The sequence below is a fragment of the Euleptes europaea genome, chromosome 9 (assembly GCF_029931775.1).
Source record: "Euleptes europaea isolate rEulEur1 chromosome 9, rEulEur1.hap1, whole genome shotgun sequence".
In the NCBI taxonomy this organism is placed as follows: Eukaryota; Metazoa; Chordata; class Lepidosauria; order Squamata; family Sphaerodactylidae; genus Euleptes; species Euleptes europaea.
The window spans coordinates 71,032,957-71,052,316 of NC_079320.1; the positions used below are offsets into that span (position 1 = coordinate 71,032,957).

The 19,360-nt window shown below is 44.8% G+C and overlaps 1 protein-coding gene across 1 annotated transcript in view; it reads right to left on the reverse strand.

Annotated features, from left to right (window-relative positions):
* LIMCH1 (LIM and calponin homology domains 1) overlaps positions 1–19,360 on the reverse strand; it is a 237,641-nt gene that overhangs the window by 138,984 nt on the left and 79,297 nt on the right. Inside the window, exon 2 of the mRNA XM_056855094.1 lies at positions 4,055–4,125. The gene's annotated coding sequence lies outside the window, so the exon portion shown is untranslated. The remainder of the gene's footprint in view (positions 1–4,054; positions 4,126–19,360) is intronic.

Consider the following 19,360-nt stretch of genomic DNA (forward strand, 5'->3'; position numbering starts at 1 on the left):
AAGGAGAGCTGGCATAAAAATGCCCTAAATAAATAAAAAATACCCCTTGCGCTTGACAGGGTATTATGGTGCTGTAGAATATTGATCTCATATATGACAATATGCCTGCCCTGTTCCTTTAAGTGCGAAAGTGGAAAAGCTTTAATATACTGTGAGCATATTAAGGGCTAACTTCTTCCGCAACACAATTCAATTGTTCCCATCACTACCCACAAAGCAGAATTTGAATTATTATTGAGTTATTTATTACAATATTTACAGCCCAATTTTCCCTTGTGGCTCATTTGCTTGCTTCCAGCTGGGAACACAGTATCATAATGGCCCACCCACCCATTAATCTGGTTATTCAACATATAGGGACGTCTTCAGATGTTATCCACACACATCTGCCACAAATATCTATTTCTTTATTTACTTCATTTATACCTTGCCTTTCTTCCCAGTGCGGCTTACATCACTCTCCTCTCCTCCATTTTATCCTCATAACAACCCCATGAGGTAGTTTAGGCTGAGAGTGTACAACTGCTGGTCATCCAGCAAGCTTCCATGGTAGAGTGGGGATTTGAACGATACTCTAGACTCAGACTGATACTCTACTATCTTCTCAATCAGCAGCATCCAAAAAGTACTACTTTTGGTAGTGGGAGATTTTGAGTTCGGAAATAGTCTGCAGGGAAAGGGTTAAATGTCCCCCTCCCCCCAAAAAATCCCTTGACTACAGCTACGTTTTTTTTCTTTTCTAAAAAAAAGTAACAGGTCAGAGGATTACTGTGTGTGCCATCAAGCCACAGCTGATTTATGGCAACCCCACAGGGTTTTCAAGGCAAGAGACAATCGGAGGTGGTTTGCCATTGCCTGCCTCCATGTGGGCTGAGAGAGGTCTAAGAGAGCTGTGACTAGCCCAAGGTCACCCAGCAGGCTTCAGGTGGAGGAGTGGGGAACCCAACTCGACTTTCAGATTAGAGTCCGCGGCTCTTAACCACTACACCTCGCTGGCTTGCATTTTTTAAAATAAAAGTAGATCAGAGGATTACTACAGACATTTTAAAATAATGCACCCTTCACCTCTGATATGCTAAGGGAAGGAGCTCTGCCGAAACGCACCCTGGTGGCTGCCTGATTATCCAGTCAGGCACAAGACTTGACTTGGGAATGCAAGACTGTGAGGGTCAAACTACACTTAACGGTTTTCTGTGGGACATGTCTAAGTTCCCCAACTTAACTTCTGCTCAGCCAGTCACACATCAGCTGCAAATTTCCTGCTGGGAACTCAGTTTCCAAGCATGTGAGGCCTAGTTCAGATTAGGACTGCCTTGCATGGGCAGAAAAGGGGTTTGGTCTCAGCCCACATCTTTTTCCTGTCTCATCAGAGCAATTGCCCATCAGAGCAATTTCCATAAGAAGAGCTATATTTTCAAGCTGGACTGGTCAGGCATAGTTTTTTTTTAGGCAAGCAGAGATTTTTTTTCATTGTGCCAAGGTCCACAAATTGGTCAGAGTGAAATTAAAAGAACAATATGAGCTGAGCAATAGCTTATTTCCCTATTAGTGAAGCACTTTTCTTCCAAATGCGCAATTAGCCAAGGGCCAGATGTTCAACGAGGAACACACACCATTCAAAGGGGTGTGTTTCAAACATCAAATTATCACATACAAGCATTTTTAAAACAGACCCAAAGAGTTAGGAATTTGAATGAATAAGTCAGAGAAAGAATGTTTAAGGGGGCATACAGATGCATGGGACTTCAGCAGCAAAGCTACTGTGGAAGCACACTCAGTAGGATTCAAGTTCAGGGGGAAACAGTTGGGCCAATTTGCAGCAAAAGCTGGATGTGCACAGCACTGATTGGCTGCCACCTATAATGTCATGGATTCACTGCTACAGTTTTCTTAGCTTTTCATATTAGAAAATGTTGGCTTGGATCCTGAGGTGTGTAAAAAAAAACATAAACAGACAAGGCAGTTCTGCTTGCACAAAATCTTATGCAACACCTAGTGCTTTCCTGTTTATATTATAGTGTCCAGAAATGGGTAGCACAGGAGGAAACACAAGAGGGAATCCAGTAAGTTTGGCTTAGCACAAGCAACTACTGCAGTCTTTCATTTGAATTTCTGCTTGTGCAAGAGCTCTAGCACAAGCAGAAATTTTGCCCTAGATCCAACCTGTTCGTCTGGGGTCAGCACCCTCACACGTCCCCATCAATGAATGCAAGATCTAGGATACTGATCCATAGGGTCGCCATGAGTCGGAAGTGTCTTGATGGGACTTAACACACACACAGGTGGGAGGGACAGGAGGACTGGGAACCCAAGCAGTCAGCCCAACAGTAAGGGAACTCACCACTCCTCTAGGCCCTGCCCCTGGGGAAGTGGGAGTGGCTGAGCTGGGAGGTGTCCCTCCCCCAGGGTAATCTTTAAAAGCGAGCCCTGTGAGAGCAAGGAAGGAAGAGCCAGGCCTATCCGAAGAAGCACTAGGAGAGGCGACAGAGTGGTCAGAGAGGGACTCCTCACCCTGAGGCTCTTCTGGGACGGGCAAGTCAGAGCTCAAAGGGGATGATAGAGGGAATGACGGCTCCAGACTCTGGCCAGCCCCCCACCGGAGCCTGGCACCATTGTTGTTGCTGCTTTCAGAAGGTGCAGACTGGCTTTAATTGCTTAAACGTACAAGAGGTGCTTTACACAATAAAAAGGTGATCTGTTTCAAGTGGGCTGAGTGGAAAAACTGTAGACAAAAAGTAGTGCTCGAATAGCTTGAAACTACACCTGTCATTTGACTTGCAAGTTGCGGGGGGGAAGCATATGACTCAATTGAGAGCCACTGTGGTGTAGTGGTTAAGAGCAGTGGCTTGGAGTGGTGGACTCTAATCTTGAGAACCGGGTTTGATTCCCCACTCCTCCACAGGAGCAGCAGACGCTAGTCTGGTGAACCGGGTTGGTATCCCCACTCCTCCACATGAAGCCTGCTGGGTGCCCTTGGGCTGGTCACAGTTCTCTTAGAGCTCTCTCAGCCCCACCTACCTCACAAGGTGTCTCTTGTGGGGAAAGGAAGGGAAGGAGATTGTAAGCTGGTCTGATTTTCCTTAAAAGCTAGAGATAGTCGGCATATAAAAACCAACTCTTCTTCCTTGGAGGCCTCCCATCCAAATACTTGCCAGGGTCAACCCTGCTTATGTTTTGAGATCTGACAAGATCATTAATCCATTAATTCTGTAATGAAGGGTGCTATGGGCACAAATACGCATTCTTTGGGTGGAGGCCTCGCCACCCACCTCTCTCCCTGCTACAACTGACCCCAGCACAAAATACTTCATTTCTTTACACATCCGTGAAAGACAGCCACGTGTATGAGGGACAGCTTCTGGCTCTCTCAAATGTGTCCCAGACCGCTTTCCTAAAACTCAGTGGGAGTCTTGAAGATTTGAGTCAGCTCCTGCCTGGATACCCCGCACCCTCAGTTCTGTTCCTTGGAGTGATAAATCCCAGGAACTGGCTTCTACCACCTCAAGTTCACACACAAAGGAAAAACATTCTGGCGGAAGGCTCCTAATCCTAAACTGGTTTTTTAAGCTGCGAAGAATGCTTCTATGGAGATATAGGCAACAAGAGAAGCTTGTGTATTTAATAACGTTAAAGGAGATTGGCGAGTCCTCCTTGCTGAACTCTGCCAAGACATATATCATATCAAAAATGGCTCCGTTCCCAACAGATGTGCATGTGTACTTTGGGGATGCTTGGACAGCGCACCATGAGCATCTAATTTCTAAATATGCAACACATTTGATGATGAGCTTTGGTTATTTGCTTTGGCTAAACTTGTTGAAGCTGGAGATCTTCCCATAAGGGGCTTCTTTGGCTTGAGGCTGGATGATTCTTAACTGCAGGTTCATACCAGAGTGCCTGGGAAAATAGTGTTCCTTCTTTGATCATTTTAATGCAACCTGTGTTCACAAGGCCAGGTCAAGAAGCTAATTGAATCACCCAAAGCTTTTTTTTAATGGTGATATAATTCAGACCTCAAAACAAGTTTAATAGCTCAGCATTTAATATTACTTACTCACACAACAGAACGCCATTTTCTAGTCCAGACCGGAAATCTTTGTCTCCGAAGTTTTTCCCCGTTGCTTGCTGTGAAAGAAAAAAAAGAGAAGTGTGAACATCCAAGCATGTATGAAAATCCAAAAGTTTTCTTCTTAAAGAACCAATCCATCAAATAACATTTTCTTAACACAAAAACTATTAGCAATGCATCACAAGCCAATTTGGGGGCAAGAGGCAATGGATAAGTTTACAATCGTAACAAACAAATACAATAATGGCACAATTAATCCACATCTATTCATCCCTCAGTTAACTAGGATACAAATAAACAAACATCACTGCATAAGTCAGTCTAGGGACTCAGAGGCCCATATTATTTTATTTGGATGTTTACACTTTGCTTTTCTTACCAAATGCAGATCCAAAACTGCTTACAACATTGTTCTCCCCTCTTCCATTTTATTTCAAATTTCCAAACCGCCATGAAGCTCTTTTGGGTGAGCTTGGGCTAGTCATTCTCTTGCAACCCAGCCTACTTCACAGGGTTGTTGTGAGGATAAAATGGAGAACGATATACACCACGCTCAGGTTTGAGGACAAAGAGAAGGATAGAAATGTATCAGATAGGGCGAAAACGCATGGTTGCTTTATCCTCCTTTAATCCCTGTTTCAGCCAGGATCGAACACATGCGTTTCACTTAATGTGCGTTCGATCCTGGCTAAAACAGGGATTAAAGGAGGATAAAGCAACCATGCGTTTTCGCCCATAGATAAAATAGCAACTGGTGCAATGGGGAACCCTAATTTCTGAACAAATATGATAGGATACATTTCATTTTGGGAAATACATAAGTAGTTAAAGCTTAGGAGTCAAAACAGTTAGGAGACCTAAACTCACCATTTAGGGGCCAATGTCCACCAAAACATCTATTCTGAAAAGATCCCTGATGGGTAATAAAGTGTGCATGTGGTCAAATTATGCTTGGCCAAGTTATCAACAATATCTCAACCTATCCCACTTCTGTTTGGGGCTAGGGGGGCAAGACTGCCAGGTCAATGACTAATTACGACTGAGCCTCAGTACCGCTCTTCATAATGGTAGTCCCCTTCACTGGATCCTGCACCTATGAAAAAACATTCCCAACAGTTTATCACGCCAATGCATTTGATTTTGGCACCTCTGAGCAGCCACATTGTCATCCAATTCCCCTAAAAGGGCCAAAGCCCCGCAATTTGTTTTATTTGTTCAAATATGTATACCCCCACCTTTCCTCTTGGCTGAAGGTACCATCCATTCTACCCAATCCACCTTTAAAGGCAGGTACATGATAAATCCCACTCTTTGCTGTATGCCAACATATTTCATTCTCCTATACTTGACATGTGTATGTGTTAAGTGCCGTCAAGTCGCTTCCGACTCATGGCGACCCTATGGATCAATGTCCTCCAAAACGACCTACCATTAACAGCCTTGCTCAGATCTTGAAAACTGAAGGCTATGGCTTCCTTTACAGAGTCAATCCATCTCTTGTTGGGTCTTCCTCTTTTCCTGCTGCCCTCAACTTTTCCTAGCATTATAGTCTTCTCCAGTGATCCTTGTCTTCCCATAATGTGACCAAAGTTCAACAACCTCAGTTCAGTTGTTTTAGCTTCTAGGGTCAGTTCAGGCTTGATTTGATCTAAAACCCACTGATTTGTTTTTTTGGCGGTCCAGGGTATCCGTAACACTTTCCTCCAACACCACATTTCAAAGGAATCTACTTTCTTCCTATCAGCTTTCTTCATTGTCCAGCTTTCACACGCAATATTTAATAATAGGGAATACTATGGCATGAATTAACTTGATCGTGGTTGCCAATGACATGTCCTTACACTTCAGAATCTTTTCTAGCTCCTTCATGGCTGCCCTTCCCAGTCTCAATCTCCTTCTGATTTCTTGGCTGCAGTCTCCATTTTGGTTGATGATGGAGCCTTGACATGCATACTGCTAACTGGGGACAGGGGGAAGAGAGGCTGATGCCGAGACAGGTAAGTAGAACTCATCTGAGAGCATCTATTTCCTAGCCTAGTGATGGATTAATAATATTAAGTTGTACGGGCAGTGTGGAAGTCTTGGAGAAGGCCCCGATATGGGCCTTTTGTCCAAGAGCCCAGAGTTACAAGCAAGCATTTCCTTTTGCCACCTCCTTAAAAAATACACAGAATCTCCCAATCATATCTTATGCTCTATTGACGTTTGAGCTGCTTGCCAAGTCTTTGATACGATTTATAAAGCACAGAAAAACCGGAAGAGGCTGCTTCTCATGTGATATCGTGATTAAAATCAAGAACCAAAGCTAAATATAATTTGTCATCACATTGAAACTTGCACAAGAAAACTGTATGATTTCATCATCTGGGATAAATCCCCCCCCCCCCACTTAACAAGCCTGTATCCCATTTCGACCATGGAATTAGTCCACTGCAAACAGTAATTATAGTCAAAATGTACTTTTAAAAGGAAATTAGCATGAAGAGACTAAACACAGCGTAGCGACTCTCCATACCTAAACAAAATTTGGGGCAGACACTACAATACAACTCTGTACAATTCACCTAGCACTGCTGCTTGCATTTTCCGTTGAGTTTCTATTACATCCGCTGGGGCTTTCACAAAAGAAAACACAAAGCACCACAGGAGGTCTTCACAGATAGGGCCCATAGTCCCTAACAAGGACCCTCAAACCTAGATTTAGCCAACCACTCAAAGGAAATCGTAAGGAAGCCGGTGGAGTGTAAGGGCTACTTGTGACAAGCCACTGTATATATAACGAACTTCTTACAGCGTTATTTGATAAGGCCATGGATGTAAGAATACTCATGGGAACCTAAAGCAACTATTGTGCCTTTATACACACATGCACCTATGTCTTCTCTCTTACTCCATTTCACATTTCTCAATCTTTCTCTCTCCAGCATTCTGTGGTCACTACGGTTGCCTACCTCCAGGTAATAGCAGATCTCCTGCTATTACAACTGATCTCCAGTTGATAGAGATCAGTTCACCTGGAGAAAATGGCCACTTTGGCAATTGGACTCTATGGAATTTAAGTTCCTCCCCTCCTAAACCCCACCCTCCTCAGGCTCCGCCCCAAAAATCTCCCGCCGATAGCGAAGAGGGACCTGGCAACCCTACTGATCACTCTCTACGGCAGGGGTGAGGAACCTTTTTCCTGCAAGGGCCATTTGCACATTTATAACATCATTCGGGGGCCATATCAGGTGTAGATCTCCCGGTGGGGGGGGGAGGCTAGGGTTGCCAGGTCTCCGGCCACCACCTGGAGGTTGGCAACCACAGGGGAGGCAACGCAGAGAAGGCCTGGGGGGCTCCCCCACTCCTCCCCCCTCCCAGGAGGGAGGGCAGCCAGTGGTGGGACTGAGCAAACGAGGTGCCGGGGGGGGGGCAGCCCGCAGTCGATCAGCAAGGGAGGAAGGAAGGAAAACAGAGAAAGAGGAAAAGGGAGAGAGGGAGAAAGAAATGGAAAGAGGGGGAGAAAGAAAAGGCTGGAGGGAAACAGACAAAGAAAGAGAGGGAGAGAGAAAAGCCCCACACACATACCCGCCAGCCCCACGCAATCTGGCCCCAGGCTCCATGCCCTCCCACCCCCAGAATCCACAAAAGGCCCCCCGAAGCCCGATCGGCTCCTGCGTGCATGCTCTGCCACCGGGAGCCGCAGGCCTCTTTCCCCCCACTCCCTCTCGCTTCTCAACAGCCGACAGGCAGCAAGAGGGGCTTACAGTGTGCCCCGGCGTTCCTGCACGCTGCGGCTATAGGGGGCAGTGTCCCTCCCCCTCCTCTTGCCGACTAACAGCCGTCAGTTGGCGAGAGGAGGTCCAAAGGGCGCCGCAGCACCCCTGCAAGCCGTGGCCCCAGGAACACCCTCAGGGAGGGCCGCCCTGTGCCGTTTCTCCGCGGCGGGGCCCCCGAGCTCCCGAGGGCCACAAAAAATGTCCTCGGGGGCTGCATACGGCCCCCAGGCCTGAGGTTCCCCATCCCTGCTCTACGGTAAACTGCATTCCCCCTAGCAACTCCCTGTACCTGCTCAGGAAGGGCTAACTTACAGCCCATTCCTGAAAATATGGTGTGCGGAATCGGTGGGGAAGAGGCGCAGCAGCGCCTCTTCCTAAGCTGAATCACGCACGCCGTTAAACAAAAAAAAGCTGTTTCGCAGCTTTTTTTGTTTAACTGGGGCTTTTCGCCCCATTGAAACAGCGAGGCTACGCCTGCAAAATAGCAGGCGCAGCAATGCCGTTCCAGCCGCCGATGCAAGTGGCCGAAAGGGGGTAGGAAGCCGCCTAACTAGCAGCTCCTCCCCCTGGCCCGCCCCCAGAATGCCCCCCTGCGCCGGCACGGCCTCTCTACGCCGTTGACAGCCCCACGGAGAGGCCACGCCAGCAGAGGGGAGAGGTGCGGCTCCATGGCGCTTGGGCGCCAGCAGAGCCACCCTCCCCGCCAGCGTAAGTGCATGTAATCTCGTGATTACTCCACTCTGGAGCATTCTTTCGTCTTTATTACAGCCAAAGGCCACCTTAAAATATAAAATATACATCCTATGATAAAACTATACAAATCCTGCTTACAGCATCTCATCCGTGCTGATTAACCTGAAGATTTTCCCATAAGATCTTTATTCATCATTAATGCTTTCCGCTTCCAACAGACATAAGGGTGCAAAATAAAAATCACCCTATATTCCAATAAATATTTCACCAAAGAGGCCTCAGAGGTGTAAGAGTGTACAAACTGAGATAATAGGGCAGTGATTAAACGATTTCTGGCATCATCATAATATTCACAATGAAACAGTATATGGACTAGTGTCTCCACCACATCCATAGAGCAAGAACATTTGTGTGTCTCTCTTGGGCAATGAAGAAACCTTCCCAAAAGTACAGCTGATGGAAGGGCATCAAATCGGGCCCTAGAAAAGGTCGATCTTAATGAAGGGGAAGTAACTGAAGTTAGGTAAGGGTCTGAATAACTGCCTATCCATGACCTAAGGTTTTTAAAAGAATTAGGAAGAAGAGAATTGACCACACTGGAGCTGTTTCAGGTCAGAAAATGGGGCGGCGGGGTGGGGGTTGAAGTCTTCACTGAACTAAGTTCTTAGCAGGAACATGCAGCAGGCATCTTTCTGAAAATCAGAGTCAGGAAGCCAGATACAGCCCATGGAAAAACCGAACATGTAGTTAGGACTTTACACATCCGCCTCTGAGGGTTCAGCAACCATGAGCCCCTGGGATAAATCCAACTCTCCATCTGCTAGCTACCAAATTAGAGGCAACGGCAATTGCCCTCAAGCCATGCTGGCAGGTAGCGAGAAAGCCTCACCCTTCCCATCTTCTCCCCAAAGTGACCCCCCAGTGGAACAAACTGCCATCCAGACAACAGTTATAATGCGCAGAATAGCAGTCAGTGTCTCTTGGCCACTATTTTTCAAAGGCCTTTTATACAGGGATGTTTCCCCGTGGTCACCCCAGCTGACTGCTTCGGGGTGTCCTTTTGATTACGCATGCCTTTTCCGCCCGTCAGAGGTTGCCTCACTCTCCCCATGCGTTTTGCCCACATTTTCCAGATTCTGGCTAAAACAGCATCTGGAAAACACGGACAAAACACATGGGGAGAGCGAGGCGACCTCTGACGGGCAGAAAAGGCATGCGTAATCAAAAGGACACCCCGAAGCACTCGAAGGGGGTGACCGCAGGGAAACGTCCCTGCATAAAAGGCCAACATGTATACCCCCATTCTGAACTATCCTTGTGGGGCTTTCGAAGCGGCTTGCAATAAACAATAAATAGAATACAATAAAACCAATACACAATTTTATACGAGAGCGAAAGAAATTGTTAAATGAATAGCGCCAAACACGACTGCTGCCTGACCACTAAAACCAAGCCATATTACACAATTGTTTTCAGCATGGATCAGTTCATATTACTGAGGCTTGACATGATCCACTGCATTAAGCTAACAAGCCCCAGGTGCCAGAGCAGCTTAAGGTAAAGGGAAGGGGGGAGGAAAGCAAAAAGGCTACAAATAACAAAACAGATGCTGTCCCCAGGTGAAATATTTCCTAAACCACAAGATAGTGTAAGTCAACTGACTCAGCAATGCCAAAGCTTAATGAGATCCTGGCTTGTTACTTGGCACAATTATTTAGTTTCTGAGCGAGGTTGATAGCAAGTATGGAAAGGTATTTTACTTCCTGAAATGTATTAGGCCTGCATTGCATGAAATAAAGCTGTGAAGAGATCATTTGTCTCAGAAAGGATACAGGGAATCATGCTTGATAAAGTGTCTGTTTCTTGCTGGGTCTGCACTAAATGGCTTCCATATTGCTCTGGGTTTAGAGAGAAATAGTCCAACATGAATTCTGTTCTCCAGCAAAGATTCTCTTCAAGTAAAGACTGCTACGGTGAACTAAAATAGCTACAGAGATTAACCTAAAGTCTCAGAGGCTGAAGTCAACAGGCAAGGACTTACTCCAGGAAATTTACCTGCCCTGTGACAGTTCTGATTACTTCTCCAGGCAGTGGCTAATGGATTGCAGCATAGCCTGTTATGGTAGATAATTGAGCATCAGCCTGTCCACCATGCAACCCATCCCATACAAAAGAAACTAGAAATGGCTGTGTGTGTGTGTGTGTGTGTGTGTTAAGTGCCGTCAAGTCGCTTCCGACTCATGGCGACCCTATGAATGAAAGCCCTCCAAAATGTCCTATCTTTGACAGCCTTGCTCAGATCTTGCAAATTGAAGGCTGTGGCTTCTTTTATTGAGTCAATTCATCTCTTGTTGGGTCTTCCTCTTTTCCTGCTGCCCGCAACTTGTCCTAGCATGACTGTCTTTTCCAGTGACTCTTGGCTATAAGCATTTGCAAAACAGCACGCCTTCACAATTTTACATTCTCTGTTGTTACTCCTTCTCCATCTTTTCCAGGAACCACAGGTTAGGTACACTGCTATTGCAAATTACCACGGAATCCTTCCTGTGGCCAGTCTCACCATACCAAACATTTACTGGGAAGAATGTCGCAATTTGAATAAAAAGATTAGGGTTCAAAGTTATCATTATCATCATAAATCGTTGCTACAAAATGTCTTGTGCAATCTTTTGGAAACCACATTGATTCAGAATCTAAAACAGAGAAGAGGCTTCCTTCCTTACACTATTTTTCTTTCTTTTCTCCAGACTCTCGCAGTGGTTTCAGAGAACAAGATTGGTGGCCGGTTGAAACAACAGGGCAGGACCCACAAAATACCACTTCTTTTTTTTGCCCATCAGAACCACAGAGAACTAAAAAGGTAAAGGTAGCCCCTGTGAAAGCACTGGGTCATTCCTGACCCATGGGGGTGATGTCACATCACGACGTTTACTAGGCAGACTATGTTTATGGGGTGGTTTGCCATTGTCTTCTCCACTTGGCTACACTTTGCCCACAGCAAGCTGGGTACTCATTTTACCGACCTCGGAAGGATGGAAGGCTGAGTCAACCTTGAGCAGGCTACCTGAAACCGACTTCTGTCGGGATCAAACTCAGATTGTGAGCAGAGCTCTGACTGCAATACTGCAGCTTACCACTCTGTGCCAACTAGCCCAGGGTAAAACGTAGTCTTGGGAAAAGATGTTCCTTTTGTTAAGATGGATTTTTGTTCTTTAATTAGTTCCAATAATGAACACATGAAGCTGCCTTATACTGAATCAGACCCTTGGTCCAACCAAGTCAGTATTGTCTACTCAGACCAGCAGCGGCTCTCCAGGGTCTCAGGTGGAGGTCTTTCACATCACCTACTTGCTCAGTCCCTTTAACTGGAGATGCCGGGGATTGAACCTGGGACCTTCTGCATGCCAAGGAGATGCTCTACCAAGTGAGCCACAGCCCCCTCCCCATGCTTGGGCAGAAGCCCTGTTCATATGTTACAGTGGACACATGTATGCATCTACCAGCAGGATGTACATCTATTTGTAAGAAAGAGCCAAAAACGTGTTCACTTTATGAATGAAACCAGCAACAGTGGACACATGTACATCCTGCTGGTAGATGCATACATCTAGCAACCAGTACTTGGATAAAAGCAGAGTTTAAATCATATATTCAGTTGTACATGTGTTGACGCAACATGAGAATTACTTTATGCACAAAGGACTATCAACTGTACAGGGATTCATCAGTACTTGTAGGTTATCCAGGCTGTGTGACCGTGTCCTTCAGTGTTACTCCTCTGAAGATGCCTGCCACAGCTGCTGGCGAAACGTCAGGAAAGAAAATACCAAGACCACGGTCACACAGCCTGGATAACCTACAAGAGCTGATGAACTCTGACCGTGAAAGCCTTCGACAATATTTTGTACAGGGATTGTATGGGCATCCACTGTAACTTGTGAACACGTCCAGGCTATATAGTCTTGGAGCTCTGTGAAGTTCTTGTTGATACAATAAATCAAAACAGTGCATTCTTCTTGCAAACGCCCCCCCCCCCATACTGTCAGGAGATCATAATTTATTTAAGTACATCTACTTAATAAAAAGTTGGGATATAAGCTGGGGACATTTATTATAAATGGATCTCTCTGTTGATGTGAGTGTTGAGAGCCAATGTGATGAAGTGGTTAGAATGGCAGACTATGATCTGGGAAACCCAGGTTCAAATTCCAACACTGCCATGACACCCACCGGGGGACATTTGGCCAGTCCCACCTAGTGCTTCTTCACCTTCAGTCCACTACTCCTCCCCCCAAGTACACAATACCATCATATAATTTCCTCCAGGTGTATTTATTGAAATACTTCTATTACCCCCTTTCTCACGACAGTGGCTCAACACAGCTTCCAAAGAACTCTTACTTGGAGGTAGCAGATATTTCTATCAAAACATGTATGAAAAACACTGCCATATAACTTTCCCCCCAAATACTTTCCATATGAAAATGCCTGCCTAAAGCGAACAAACCACACAGGAAAGAGACTGCATAGGTGCCCTCTGCATCGTAGCACTAGAACCACTACTACAAAAGAAGGGAAACAGAAATGTTTCGGCTTGACGCCTAAGGGGCAGTAAAGTAGTAATCTGGTGAGCCTAAAGGGGAAACGAATCCCAAAGGCATGATGCCACCACTGAACAAACTCTGGTTACCCCCATCTCTGGTTACCCCCATCTGAGCTCTGGTGGGGTGGGGGCATGGAGAATAAGGGAAGAAGATCTTAATTGATAAGCTGGACAATACCGGTATCCAGCTGCAACCAATGAGTTCTGACAAAGGGCGTTTCCACATTCTCATTTTCCTTGCTTGTAAGTTCCTGTTTCTTTGGGGGTTTTCCCTGTTCTGGCATATGTCTTGCTCCCTCTAGTGGTCAATTCAATATTGCATAGATTGATGTCCGGTATAAAAACCTGCAGTTTAAATCTGCAGGGAGATATGCTGGACATAAACCTATGCAATATCGAATTGACCACTAGAGGGAGCAAAACACATGCAGAACTGTGGGGGGGCGCCAAAGAAACAGGAACTTACAAGCAAAGAAAATGAGAATGTGGAAAAGCCCAGACACATGCACAAGCTCACACGCAAGTCCCACACAAAACTATCACAGCACAGAACCCAAAGTACTGCCATTCAGAATCATTTTCCATCAGCCTCCACTGTGTGTGTGTGTGTGTGTGTGTTAAGTGCCGTCAAGTCGCTTCCGACTCATGGCGACCCTATGAATGAAAGCCTTCCAAAATGTCCTATCTTTGACAGCCTTGCTCAGATCTTGCAAATTGAAGGCTGTGGCTTCCTTTATTGAGTCAATCCATCTCTTGTTGGGTCTTCCTCTTTTCCTGCTGCCCTCAACTTTTCCTAGCATGACTGTCTTTTCCAGTGACTCTTGTCGTCTCATGACGTGACCAAAATACGATAGCCTCAGTTTAGTCATTTTAGCTTCTAGGGTCAATTCAGGCTCGATTTGATCTATAACCTACTGATTTGGTTTTTTGGCAGTCCATGGTATCCGTAACACTCTCCTCCAACACCACATTTCAAAGGAATCTATTTTCTTCCTATCAGCTTTCTTCACTGTCCAGCTTTCACACCCATACATAGTAATAGAGAATACGATGGCATGAATTAATCTAGTCTTCGTGGCCAGTGACACACTTCAAAATGTTTTCTAGCTCCTTCATGGCTGCCCTTCCCAGTCTCAATCTCCTTCTGATTTCTTGGCTGCAGTCTCCCCTTTGGTTGATGGTGGAGCCAAGGAATAGAAACTCTTGAACAATTTCAGTTTCCTCACTGTCAACCTTAAAGTTGTGTAATTCTCCTGTAGTCATTACTTTTGTATTCTTGATGTTCAGATGTAGTCCTGCTTTGGCACTTTCTCTTTTAACTTTCAGCAGTAGTCGTTTCAAATCTTCACTATTTTCTGCCAATAATGTAGTGTCATCGGCATATCTCAAATTATTAATGTTCCTCCCTCCAATTTTCACTCCACCTTCATCTAAACCTAATCCAGCTTTCCTAATTATATGTTCTGCATATAGACTGAAGAGATAGGGAGATAAAATACATCCTTGTCTGACACCTTTGCCAATTGGAAACCATTCCGTTTCTCCATATTCGGTTCTAACTGTGGCCTCTTGTCCAGAGTACAGGTTGCGCATCAAAACTATCAGATGTAGTGGCACACCCATTTCCTTTAAAACTAGCCATAGCTTTCATGATCCACACAATCAAAAGCTTTGCTGTAATCTATGAAAAACAAGCTGATTTTCTTCTGAAATTCTCTCGTATGCTCTAGTAACCAGCGTATATTTGCAATATGATCTCTAGTGCCTCTTCCTTTTCTGAAACCAGCTTGAACATCAGGCATTTCTCATTCCATATATGGTAACAGCCTTTGCTGTAAGATTTTGAGCATCACTTTACTTGCATGAAAAATTAATGCAATGGTCCGATAGTTGCTGTAATCTTTGATGTCTCCTTTCTTGGGAATTGGAATGTAAATGGATCGTTTCCAGTCTGTGGGCCATTGTTTTGTTTTCCATATCTGTTGGCATATTCTTGTCAAGATTTTGATGGACTTTGTTTCTGTTGCTTGGAATAGCTCTATTCATATCCCATCTGCTCCTGGTGATTTGTTTCTCCCAATTAATGCAGCTCTCACTTCACTTTCTAAAACTGTAGGTTCTTCTTCAAAAGATTCTTCTTGGAAAGAATCTTTTATCCTTTCATCTCTTCTGTATAGTTCTTCAATGTATTGTTCCCACCTTTTCTTTATTTTGTCCTCCACTACAGGTAAGGAAATCAGCTCTTAGCAATAGTGATGACCTATCTGAAGCCACCTCTGTCTAAGTGGGACTCCTTTATCCAAACCCAACTATGTTGCCATCACGCATCTCCAGGATGTGGATACACATATATAAATAACAAGCTTAGCATCCCAGATGTTCGGAACAGAATGTTTGCCATAAGGCTGAAGGTTGATAAATCTACCAATTCTGATCCCCCCTCCTCTACCCCATTATATTCTTGTATTTAAAAATGCCAGAAGCCAAGATGTCATGTCTACTAGGGAAAGGAGAGACCCTCTGCAACCATGATATAAACTAAGAGGAATGTCAACATTTATCACAATGAACAAGTTTAAATAATTCATTTTAGGATTCACCTGTAAATGTTCTTACGACTGAACCACATAACTCACCAGATGGGGATCCTGGATATGAAGAGGAGAGCGCAGGCACATACATCATTTCCTTACAACTACTTCACACAGAGGTGAGATGCAACTCACAGGGTCCACACGTTCACTTGATATCCCCCCACCCCACCAAAACCTGAATGCAGCTCACATGAGTTAGGCATACAGATGTTTTATGTATCATCTGCATCATTTGTATTCAAGGTGGATGGTAATTGCCAGGCAAAAGGGTGTAACCTATGCATTAAATAAACCATAGATAAAATGAGCCAGCGTGGTATAGTGGTTACGGTGTCGGACCAGGATCTGTGGGATCCAGGTTCAAATCATCACTCTGCCATGGAAGTTCACGGGGTGACTTAGAGTCAGCCATTCTCTTTCAGACTGACCTATCTTAAAAGGTTGCTGCTGCAAGGAAAAATGCAGTAGGAGAGAAGGATGTTGTAAGCTTGTGTTGGGTCCCACTGGGGAGAAATGCAAGATATAAATGCAAAAGTATCCAAACAAATAAAATAGTGAATAAGGATCTAGGAAAGCCAGGTTCAAAACCCACACATGAAGAAGCCTTATACTGAGTCAGACAATTCATCTCTTAAGATCAGTGTGGTCTACTCTGACCACCAGTGGCTCTCCAGGGTCTCAGGAGGAGGTCTTCCCCATCATCTGCAACCTGATCCCTTAATGCCAGGGAGTGAACCTGGAATCTTTCCAAACAATGCAGATGCTCTACCACTGAGCCCCGGCCACACCCCTACATGGTTTGTACTGGGTACCAGCCATGCTCTTCCTACCTGCAGAGCTGTTGTGAGGATAAATAGGGACAGGAAAACCACGTGTGCTACCCTGAGCTCCTTGGAAGGAAAGCAGTATCAAAATGCACTGGATAGACAGAACGGGAAGAATTTGCATGTAGAGAAAGAGCCACAAACGAGATATTCTCTCACTACACCAACTGGTCTCCTGTTTTTTGCTTCACCTCTGCCAACAACCTATTCAGTGTATTTTGCTTTCAATGTGTATTCAAACACACGGCAGGTTTTCAACATGTTCCCCCCAAAAGTATTAAAGCAGTTACCTTTTTAGCACGTTTCTCCCTAGCGTGCACCATTTGACAATGAAGGTAATAATTGGATGCAATTTCTCATTAGGTAGGCCTATGGCAGTTATCTGTGGGCTTGCGGTACAGCCCTAGAAGACAGCGCATTACTCATTGGTTCCTACATAGCCAGAGATGGGGGAAAAAACACCAATTTATTTCCCTGCATGGCTAATCAAGACTGTTTGCGATGCCGTATAGTGGCAGCTACTGTGACGGCTTATTTCTCCCTGCTGCTCGAGATAGAGGGAGGTTTTGTTGGCGGGGCGGGGGCAGGGGTGGGGAGATGCCTGCTGAAACAATAACTGCCTCTTTTTTATTGTTAGAACACCTGCTGCCTCCCTTAGTACAGACTCATCCATTATGTAACATGCCAGTGGTGACGGGACCGCACGCCGTAATTCTGAAACCGTGTCAACGCAAAGAAACAAAACAGGGTAATTTCTCACTTTGCATTTAGAAATGCAATCTCTTCGTCCTTAATTCCTGTTTATGTTGCTGCCTGCTTGTTTTTATATAACAACTTGTACTCGGCACCAGGAGGACAAAGACTGAGAAAGGAGGAGAATAACCCAGCGCAACAGGATCGCATTTTTAATACAGAGATGGATACAGAGAATGGTCTACTGAAATCAATTTACTAAAAACATGTGCTGTCTTCAGTGTGGAGTCAGGATAGAAAGCCAAAGGCACCCAAAAGTAATACTAAAGGAAGAAAATGCCATGCCACAGCAGAAAGCGTTACCTGCAACTACACTTTCCATTTTTAGAAGGTTGCAATGCACTCACATTAAAAATCATATTTTAAAGGCACTAAAGCATGGGTTCTCACAAGGACAGAATCCCCCCGGGGGGATTTTAAGGTTGTGGGGGGGGGGGATTGGGACCATTATTCAGAAAGTGTGATGTCCTGTAGATTATGTACGATCTGTAAAACTGTAGTGTTTTTTTTTTTTTTTTTTTTGAGTTAGACTATCTTGGGAAGGGGGGAAATTATATTCTGAACAATGGGGAAAAGGGAGGGAATGGAGCAAAAAAAGTTGAGAACCACTGCACTAAAGCAAATTCATATGGGCCCCATAAATCAGGAGCTCAAAGTTGTTTGGTGTCTTTCGCACCTTCCTGTTCCATCAACAACTTCCCAAGACTTCCAAAACACTGATCTGGAAAGTCGAAGTCAGGGGAGCCCTGTGGGAAAAAACCACAAACAAGGCAAGGGGGATGCTTATGAAGAGGAGAAAATTGGGAAATACCATCCACTTTGCTCTTTGGTTGATGCAAGAAACACCGTCTGCATAAGGAGGAGATAGGGGTGATATTGCCCTATTTTCCCTTCCCCCCCATGTCCCATGGCAAGCCCGATCTTGTCAGATCTCGAAAGCTAAGCAGGGGCAGCCCTGGTTAGTATTTGGATGGGAGACCACCAAGGAATACCAGGGTTGCCTCGCAGAGGCAGGCAATAGCAAACCACCTCTGAACATCTCTTGCCTTGAAAACTCTACAGGGTTGCCATAAGTCAGCTGAAACTTGCCGAAAACTTTCCACCACCAAGTCCCATGCCATTTTGCCCCTGGATCTTTTTAGAAACTGACTTTGAGCATCAGCTTTCCAGTGGAAGCATCTAAAGAAAGAGGGAGGTGGGAGAAATCTATGATTGCCTTTTATTTGATATCTGTAAGATTAAATGTATTATTAAGGCTAACAAATAACCAGTTGTCTGGTCACCTGTGGTGTAAGAATTTCTTCCAGGTAACCAAGTCCTCATGAATTGTAAGAAAACTGGTTCTTCTTTCTTTTTTTACCCAGTAAAGTACACAAAAGGTTGGCATTAATCTGTGTGGAGACATGTGTGTGTTAAGTGCCGTCAAGTCACTTCTGACTCATGGTGACCCTATGAATCAAAGTCCTCCAAAATGTCCTATCTTTGACAGCCTTGCTCAGGTCCTGCAAATTGAGGGCCGTGGCTTCCTTTATAGAGTCAATCCATCTCTTGTTGGGTCTTCCTCTTTTCCTGCTGCCTTCAACTGTTCCTAGCATGATTGTCTTTTCCAGTGACTCTTGTCTTCTCATCTCATACTGTGACCAAAATACAATAGCCTCAGTTTAGTCTTTTTAGCTTCTAGGGGAAATTCAGGCTTGATTTGATCTAAAACCCACTTATTTGTCTTTTTGGCGGTTCACGGTATCCATAAAACTCTCCTCCAATACCCCATTTCAAAGGTATCTACTTTCTTCCTATCAGCTTTCTTAATCGCCCAACTTTCATGCCCATACATAGTAATAGGGAATACTATGGCATGATCCTTACACTTCAGAATCTTTTCTACCTCCTTCATGGCTACCCTCCCCAGTCTCAATCTCCTTCTGATTTCTTGGTGGTAATCTCTCTTTCAATGGATTAATAACTTCTGCGGACTTAAAATTAAAGCAACTAATTTGATAGTATCTGACTCCCACAATACCAGAGAGAAGGCAGAAATGGAAAATATGTTAAAGATCTATGATGCA